At 40.8% G+C, this 8768-nt stretch overlaps 1 protein-coding gene across 16 annotated transcripts in view; it reads right to left on the bottom strand.

The window, feature by feature from the left end:
- The window catches only part of LOC147031932 (uncharacterized), a 174867-nt gene that overhangs the window by 136452 nt on the left and 29647 nt on the right, over positions 1 to 8768 (bottom strand). For 6 of the 16 annotated variants that reach the window (XR_015054977.1, XR_015054975.1, XR_015054981.1 and 3 more), the window contains one exon: positions 7173 to 7264. The exons of 7 other annotated variants lie outside the window; for them this stretch is intronic. The gene's annotated coding sequence lies outside the window, so the exon portion shown is untranslated. 3 more of the 16 variants (XR_015054983.1, XR_015054980.1, XR_015054982.1) reach the window with 2 other exon arrangements.

Raw genomic sequence — 8768 nt, 5'->3', positions numbered from 1 at the left:
CCCCAGAAGTGACTGGGAAGGCTCCCGAGAGATGTCCGTTGACCACAACTCAGGCTTCAACATCCCCATACATGAGGTCGACCCAATGCATCAAATTTGGTCCAAAGCCAAAACGGTTCAAAACAGCCATCCTGTATTCATGAGACACTCTGTCGAACACCTTCACCTGGTCCAAACTAACGATGCTTAGTAGGAAGCCTCTTTCCTCAGCAAACTGGATCACCTCTCGAACCAGGCGCAGGCTGTCGGACAATGTGACCGGGAACAGCACAAGTCCGATCAGGGTGCACGAGATCCCCCATGACACCGCGCACCGTCCGAGACAACACCTTGCTTAGTATTTTGTAATCCACATTCAACAAAGTGATCGGGCACCTGATGGACAGGTCCTCTCGATCACCCTTCTTGTGCATGAGGTTCATCATGCCTCGGCGCATCGAATGTAGAAGCCGAGGAGAGGTGGCTAGCTCCCGCACTACCTGCAGATACTCCTCATCAAAGATTGCCAAAGGCGGCGATAAAACCCTGCGGGTAGGCCGTCGTCGCCAAGGGCTTTGTTGGCAGCCAAATCCCTTACAGCAGAAGACAATTCCTCCAAGCTAACCGGCACTTCCAAATGCTCCCACTGTTCGGTGGGCAAACGGTTACTCAGATGGCTGAGTACTTTGCCCATCCAGAATTTATCTCCCAGTAGTTTTTGAAAGAGCCTGGAGTAATAATCCTCAACTGCTAACATGATTTTGATCAGGGTCTGAAGCATGGCCTCCCCCACAGTAACCTGTGGCAAAATGCCTTTGTGACTGGCGCATCGTTGGAAGAAGAATCTGGTACACTTTTTGTTCCCTTTCAATACCTGCACTCTGCTCTGGAATATGAAAGTCCTTGCTCTGGCATTGAGGAGGCAAAAAATCCTCCCTTTCTCCTGGCAGATTTTTTTCTGACACATCAATTCCTTCACAGAGTTTCTTATGCAAGTGTTGGAGGTACGCCAGTATGCACTTCAAATGCTCCCATTTCACAACGGCCCTCATTTGCCCGGCTGTACCGAAAAACAATGTGGTACGACATTTCATCTCCTCCCATCAGGCAACTCGGAATTCACTAAACTGTTATCCTGCAAAAGTCAACAGTTAAGATTCTATAGTTCGGAGCACCAAGCACGCACCCCATCTAATTATATGCCCAGAAACAAATAGCAATGGTCTGAAAAGGCAACCCCATGAAGTACCAGGTCCATGTCGCTAAAATTTGGTGACAAAAACAAGTAGTCGATCCTCGCCTGCCAGGTATCAGCCACATTGGTCCAGGTGATATTACTCCTTTGCACACCTGTGTCCTTCAACCTAAAATCCTGAACAAGCATCGTCATAAAAAAAAAGGATGTGTGAACACCATGGGGTCACACCACAGGTCTCTCTCAACTTTATGGCTGAAGCTTTTTCATTTAAACAAAAAAAGGTTAAAAGAATCAAGTTCAAGGAAACAAATCAAGAAACCAGAAGTCAAAAAAATAATAAAAAGTCAATAAATCAAGGACAAGAAATCAGAAGACAAGAATCAAGAAACCAATAAGAAATGAAGGACAGTCAAATAACAATCTAACTCAAACAAAAACAAGAATATGATCCAAACAGGTCTCTATCGTAAATTCTCACCCATCGCTTCGTTGAATATGAAGAATGAGGGATCTTCTTCCTCTTCTTATTAAGTTATGGCGTTTTCAGAGCCGCAAGTCTCTATATACATCATGTGCCCAGCCATAACAGTGGTGAATGAAGGAATCTTTCGTTAATCCATAATTGAATATGAAAATCTCATGAAAAATTTGAAAATCTCAGAACCACCTTGCAGTGTCAGGGATGCTTCTGAATGAAATGGTCGAAAATATTTTGCAATTTGGGTGCATCATATAGAGAGAATTTCAAAAACAGATGATTCAAATGTTCGGGTTTCCTACAAGTATCGCAGGTCCCAGTGGAGTGATGCCCTATTCTCTGGAGGTATGAATTGGGATGACAGTTTAGAAAGAGCGATGACAGCCTTTCTTACATAAATAAATAAATACCCTTAGTTCTAATAGTTGCTGATTTCTTAAAATTTTCAGATTTCACTCCAGATTTTGACAATTGTTTAGTCCACGAGATCTGATCCTCAAATCCGAAATCATATTTTGATTATATACTTTAATTAGTCCATGACAGTGGATCATGGGAAATGACATTCATTTTTTTTTATGCATGAAATCACTCCAAGCTCCCAGTTTGAAAACAATAGCACCTACAAAAGTGATGTGTACAGTGATTTGTACGTAAGAAGATCAAGCATTTGAAGATATGATTGAGGAAAGTGAAAAATTAATTTTTAGCACTTTATCATTAAGAAACCGCAGCGGCCTGTTCCAAGTGAAGGCATTGTTGAGCAGGCCAAACAAAATGGCGGCTTAAGAACCCAGCGATGTGACAGAGGTGGACCAAGATGATGCACCGCCATTTTGTTATGGCTTTTTTGTTTTGTGATGAATAACCCCTAAATTATCTTCAAAAGGCATGTTTAAAGTTACCCAAACATCCAGTTTTCATTCATGCTTCAAATGCTCCCTTAGCAGGGGTGGAATGAATTAAATAAATAAGTAAATAATAAAATGCTCAAAAATAATTAAATAATTATTATTAGTAAACATTTTACCTGCTTTAAACAAACATTTACCACTGTTGAAGCTATAGTTTCAAACTTTGCAGAAAATGGTTATTAACCAAAAATGTACATTACAAAACACAGGGTTTGTATGTTCTTTGTCCCAAAAATTTATTAACCATCTTCACTCGTATGTTTTGTTCATCTTAAAGAGAAATACCACAGTGTTCAATTGACGAGGGTGTGAATTGACTCAGTTGGTCCGAACATCCCCCGATCTCCTTTATTCTACATCATATGGCGAAAGTGATCGTTTGTTTTTCTCTGCAAAATCTTCAGGTAAATGACACAGAGAAATAATTTTGTCCACGTGGACATTTTATTATATACTCTTTCAGGCCGTTTGCCATGACGTTTGCCATATTACATACTTACTATCAGAATTTCAAGCATGCAATACGTTCTTTTGACACATACCTATATTTGCACAGTGTACAGGCAAAAAAAAACAACCCAGGTTACATGGAATAAGCAAAAACATACCTTCTGCTTATAATAAAAACACCTCACTGCACAAGAAAACATTTTGGGCCACTGGGTTTCATGGTTTTGGAGTTATGGAGGAGACATACATACATACATATATATATATATATATATATATATATATATATATATATATATATATATATATATATATATATATATATATATATATTAGTGGGGTCTGCTTGCACATTTAAAGCGATAACAAACCATGCTTCCCCATCGTCTCGGGTCGCTCACCTGCATTTATTTATTTTTGGTTCACGAGCAAGTGACCACTATATTCGTTATGGGTGTCTGTCTGTCTGTCTGTCACGAGAATAGCTCTGTGGGTTTTGATCCGATCTTGATAAAATTAGGGTGCGAGGTTTGTATCATGATCTAGTTGTGTTTTCCGGAGAATGGGCGTGCTGCGCCCATTATGGGCGGAGCCACGCCCAAAAAACATGTGTTTTTAGGGGGTAGCCGGTTTCAAGTTATATCTTCTCAGAGGGAGTTTGTCGAATCTGGCAGGGCTTTCGGTATTTGGTTAGCCCAATGGCACCTGCATAGCCCCACGGAGCTCGATTTTTCATTTTCGTCCCAAGGTCAAGGTCACAAGGTCACGAACTTAGAAAATGTCAAAAAAAAAAATCAATAAATTGGGCATCGCGCTCCTAGGGTTTTCAACTGTTTCAAATGAAAGTTGGAATGCAAGTAGTGCTCTTGGAGTACTACAACTTTCATCATTTACATTTTTCCTGGTTCCCGCCAGTTTGCCAGTGGCGTCCCCTCGAAGGTCAAAAAATGAAAAAGGCGAACCGTGTACATTGCTCGTGAACCATCGCCGTCTCCAGACTTGTCATTTATTTACATTTTCCGATGGTTCTGTGATTATTTCTTTTTTCCCGGTGTATCGGTTTCGATGTCCGTTGGCATGGTTTGTATGGCCCCTGGAAGGTACCGAACATCAATGTCAGTCAGTTAATCAGTGAGTGGTAAGAATGAGTTTTATATATTAGATATACATGTATGTATGTATACATTTTCAAACAAAGTGCTTCTGGGATTGTCAATTTAAATCCAACAATATATGTGATTTCACTTTTTCTACTTCGAGCAGAAGGGAGTGGAGGATGCCATCTGTTCATGCTCATTTTTTGTGGAAACGGGTGTCTTTCGTTTTTTTCATTCTGTACAAAAGGAATTGTGTTATTTTTTAAGAAACATGCTAAGAAAACCCGTGTATATTTGGAGTAGTAAAAATATTCTAACACTTGTTATTTGCATTTTATATCCAATTTTTTCCTCGGTTTCCATAATTACTTCCATTAATGTGTTACATCACTCTGGTGATGGCCCTGTGCCTGCCACACTGTTCTCATCACCTCCCCACTCCATCTCCAAACCCACCAGGGTTTGATAAACTGATAGACTGGTTTAATGTGGTGTTGGTGTATCACAGTCATAATGAGCCAAATGGCCTCCTGTGTTCATGTTCCTCGTATAACAACTTGTAAAACGAAGATACCAACCAATCATACAACCAAGATAAATGAAAAGCGTACCTTGGCCTTAGGCCAAAGGTTATCTTGCCAAAAGACCTTGATTTGAGTTTCATTTTTTATGAAAAATCAGTTTTTTTCGTTATGACGTCATCAAATGATGTCATAACGACGAAATTTTTATATATCTGAGAAACACTCTTCTAGGGCTTCAATGTGAGGTACTACTCGATATTGTTAGTCAAAGATTTAAAAATGACCTTCATGAAGGTCAACTTCAACCTTAGGCGCTAACCATGAAGGTCAAGGCCGATTGCCACCAAAAACTAATCAGCTGATCGCCTATCGATATGCTATATATCCACCAAGTTTGGAGATGATCCGATAAAATTTACTCAAAAGCTAAGGGTTTCGTTGATTTTGATGTTTGACCTTCTGGTGACCTTGACCTTCGAAATTTTGGGCGTCGAAAGCTATTGCGCTCATGAGTATACATGTCAAGTTTGAGAGCCATTGCTTTAGAGCTGTGACTTAGAGAGCAAGTTGAAAGTTGAAAATCAATTGTAACAGACAAATATATAAATATATAAACAAAAAAAACAAACAAACCGATCGAGTAACATATCTTGCTTTGGCAAGATAAAAATCCAAACAACAACCACAGAATTGACTTCAGGCAAGCTTGCATTTGTACATCACAAGGTTGTCAAAATAATACACAAGCACCTTTGCTCTCAGGCCATGGTCTTGCAGGTTATGCTTTGAAGTTTGTTTTTTTTTAATCTTGAGAAAAAAGCATTTTTACTCAAAAAAAAAAAAGCATTTTACTTACATTTATTTTACTCATCTTTTACAAAAAATGCATCAAAACATTGTGACAAGGCTGTCCCAAACTACATGGCCATGCCTGTCAATGCCTGTCAGCAATAATCACACAGCCTGGCTGGAAGGCCAACTCACTTGATCATACAAGAAACTGTTCTTTCTACATCCAGGAATCGTCAGCAAGACAAATCGAATTGAAATACATAGCCTAATAATAACCTCTATGCTGTTTGACATTCAGAAATCTGTTTTTGTACCATGAAGCAAAGTGAGGCCGGGTGCCATATTTGCATTAATTACCCTGGAAGCCTCGGAGAGGTGGCTAACTCCTGCACCGCATCTTCCTAAAAAGGACCGATCTTGTTCAAATTTCTCCAGAATACAGGAACACAAGTTCATCATTCTTGTTGACTTTGGGCATGTCACTCTTTTGTCTCTTAAATTTTTCCATAAAACCAGGGGCAAGTTTATCTTGATTATAAGCACATTTGGCATTAAAACATTCAATGCACCTTGGTGCAAGACCAATTTTTGAAAACTAGATCATGTATTTTATAATGAGAACTATTTTTCTTTCAAAGGCAAATAAGTTGCCTCTTTTCATGTCAGTGTTTTGTGCTGATATCAGTTCTCTTTTATCATTGTTAGCATATGTGCAAGAGATGCAAAATGACTGAATAAGTTAGAGATATGCATAAGAACATGCATGAGGGGCCAAGGGGCATCCACCCCAAGGGCGGGAACCAGTGTTACTATTACTAAAAGGAGACGTATCTGTCTGTCACATGAAGAAGAAGTAGGACCTTGAGTAGGGAGGGGGTATTCAAAAGATTCACACCACATTTCACTTTCGTTGGGAGCGGTTATTACAAGTACAGCACTCATAAAATAACCTTTTAAGTAAATGGTATTTACAAGATTACACATGCCTCAAACAGCTAAGGTAAATATCTACAATGACTTTAATCCTATCATCTATACTTTCATTGAGATGCTTGTCTGGTGTGTGTGTGTGTGTATGTGTGTGCGCACGGCCATTTTTCTCAGAGATGGCCAAACGGATATTCGTCAAACTTTCAGATGTTCATCATTGAGTGCTTCAGGCAAAAAAAAATAATTTTTTTTTTCAAAATTTTGAAGAAAAAAAAGTTAGATTTTGGGGGATTTTCTTTAAAAAGAATCGCTCTATGATGCAAATACTTTGTTGCTATGTGAATGGTAATCGTAAATGATCCCCAACCCCATTCCTTAAAGTGTAGGAAAGTGTTTTAGATCCCCCCCCATATATATATATAAAACAAAATGTGATTTCTTCAAAATGCCAACAGGTTTAGATCAAAATGCCAACAGGATAACCACATTCAAAGCTTCCATCCACAGCCTGATGGAGTACTGCTCTCCCCACAGGGCTTGTGCTACTGCCTCATACCTAGCTCGGCTTCACACTGTCGAAACTAAAGGCTTTTCGGATCATTTGCATCTCCTGCAATGAAGCCGCCTTTGGGTCTTTCAATCTCTCACCACAGGCAGGTCAGTGGTCTTTCTGTCTTCCACAGACTCCTCTCTGGCCTTGCACCCCCTGCTCTGTCTGTGCCCCATCCCCCTAACATTTCTGCAGGGCACTCAAGGTCCGCCAACAAGCCCCTTCTGATGAAACTGCCAAAGTCAAGAATCATTGCTCACCTTCACTTGTTCATTCCTCTTTTTTCCCCACCTCTGGAACAAACTCCCACACTCTCTTCAATCCCACTCTTCCCTCAAGGTCTTCAAAACAGCTGTTCACCAAGAAAAGAAAAAAGAAAATGCAGTTTGTCCCATGGGCAGGAAAAAAAGAGGAATGAAAGAGTGAAGGTGAGAAGTGATTTGTGATTTTGGTAGTTTTACCAGAAGGGGGTTTTGGTGGATCTTGAGTGCCTGCGGAAATATGGTGGGGACAAATCGCAGACAGAGCAGGCGGGGGGGGGGTGAGACTGGAGAGGACACAGTGGAAGACAGAATGCTTGCGATGAGAGAGTGAGAGGCCCAAAGACTCGGCCTCATTGCGGGAGATACCAATGATCCGAAATGCCTTGGTGGATGTGAGGGGGAGGCAACTTTGAGAAGGGGGAGTGAGGGGAAATATTGGAGGGAGGAGGGTGAGAGGGGAGAGTTGAGGGAGGAGTTTTAGAGAAAGGTGAGAGGGAAGCTTGGAGGGGGGGGGAAGAGTGTGAAGGTTGCTTTGTGAGGGAGGGGTGAGAGGGAAGCTTTGAGAGGGAGGGTAGACAATGAGAGAAGGCATGGCCAAGGGGCAGGATGGTGATGGGAGAGGTGGGGAGAGGGGAAGGATGTGACTGGGTAGTGGTATGGTGAAGGAGGGAGCAGGCAGGGGGAGGTACAAAATTTGAGGGGTTGGGAAGAGGAGGAGGTGTGTTGAGAGGAAGGAAGGAGCATGTTTGTGGTGATGAGTACACTGATTGAAAGAGTGAGATATCTGTGAGGTTAGAATGGAGCACACAGATGTTAGAACACCACACACTTTGGGACATCAAAGGAAGAGCTGACACTGAAGCAGAATATAGTGAAAAGGTACCAAGAGTGGAGGTAGGATGAGGAGCAAGATGGGAGGGGTAAGGAGAGGAGATAACAGGTGAGGGGTGAGGAGGAGGTAGATTTAAGGAGGTGGGGTGAATTGGCAATGAAGTTGGTAAAAAAAAAAAAAAGTACGATTGATGAAACACAGACATGCATTACAAAGTGGGATTTAATTTTTTTTTTTAAGTCAGAGATACATTTGAAGACATTACGTGAGGGATGCAATAAAGGAGAATTAAGAGAATGGAGAAAAGAAATGTTGTAACAGTGGGACGTTTTCGACATGGGATGAAGGAAAGGTCCAATTGAAAACAGTCTTTTGAAGAAGGAGAAGAATAATAAGAAGAGTATTGAATTATGATACAATACAGAGAACCACACGTGTGAAAGAGGAAGTTGAAACGTTTTTAAACACTTATTTTTTGATAAAGATTCGGTACGATTAGGGAAAGGAAAGGTTGAAGAAACAGGTTCGAATTGCGAACGTACCCCATGGGAGTTCATTCGTACAACTCTCAGGTGAGCGATAGCACGGATGACGGATAGTTTTGAAATTCGGTAAGATTTTCATCGCATCAGAAAAAGAAACCAGAACACCTCGCAAGAGTGAGGCTAGTTTCATATCATCATTTGCGACTTAATTTTGCGTTGGGCATCGCCCAGCGCATTTAATTTTTTCTTTTTTTAATAACAATTTTAAGAAAATGG

This window comes from Eptatretus burgeri, chromosome 2 (assembly GCF_056783735.1).
Source record: "Eptatretus burgeri isolate ZD-2024b chromosome 2, Ebu_testis_v1, whole genome shotgun sequence".
NCBI lineage: Eukaryota > Metazoa > Chordata > Myxini > Myxiniformes > Myxinidae > Eptatretus > Eptatretus burgeri.
This window is presented reverse-complemented; position numbering and strand designations above follow the sequence as displayed.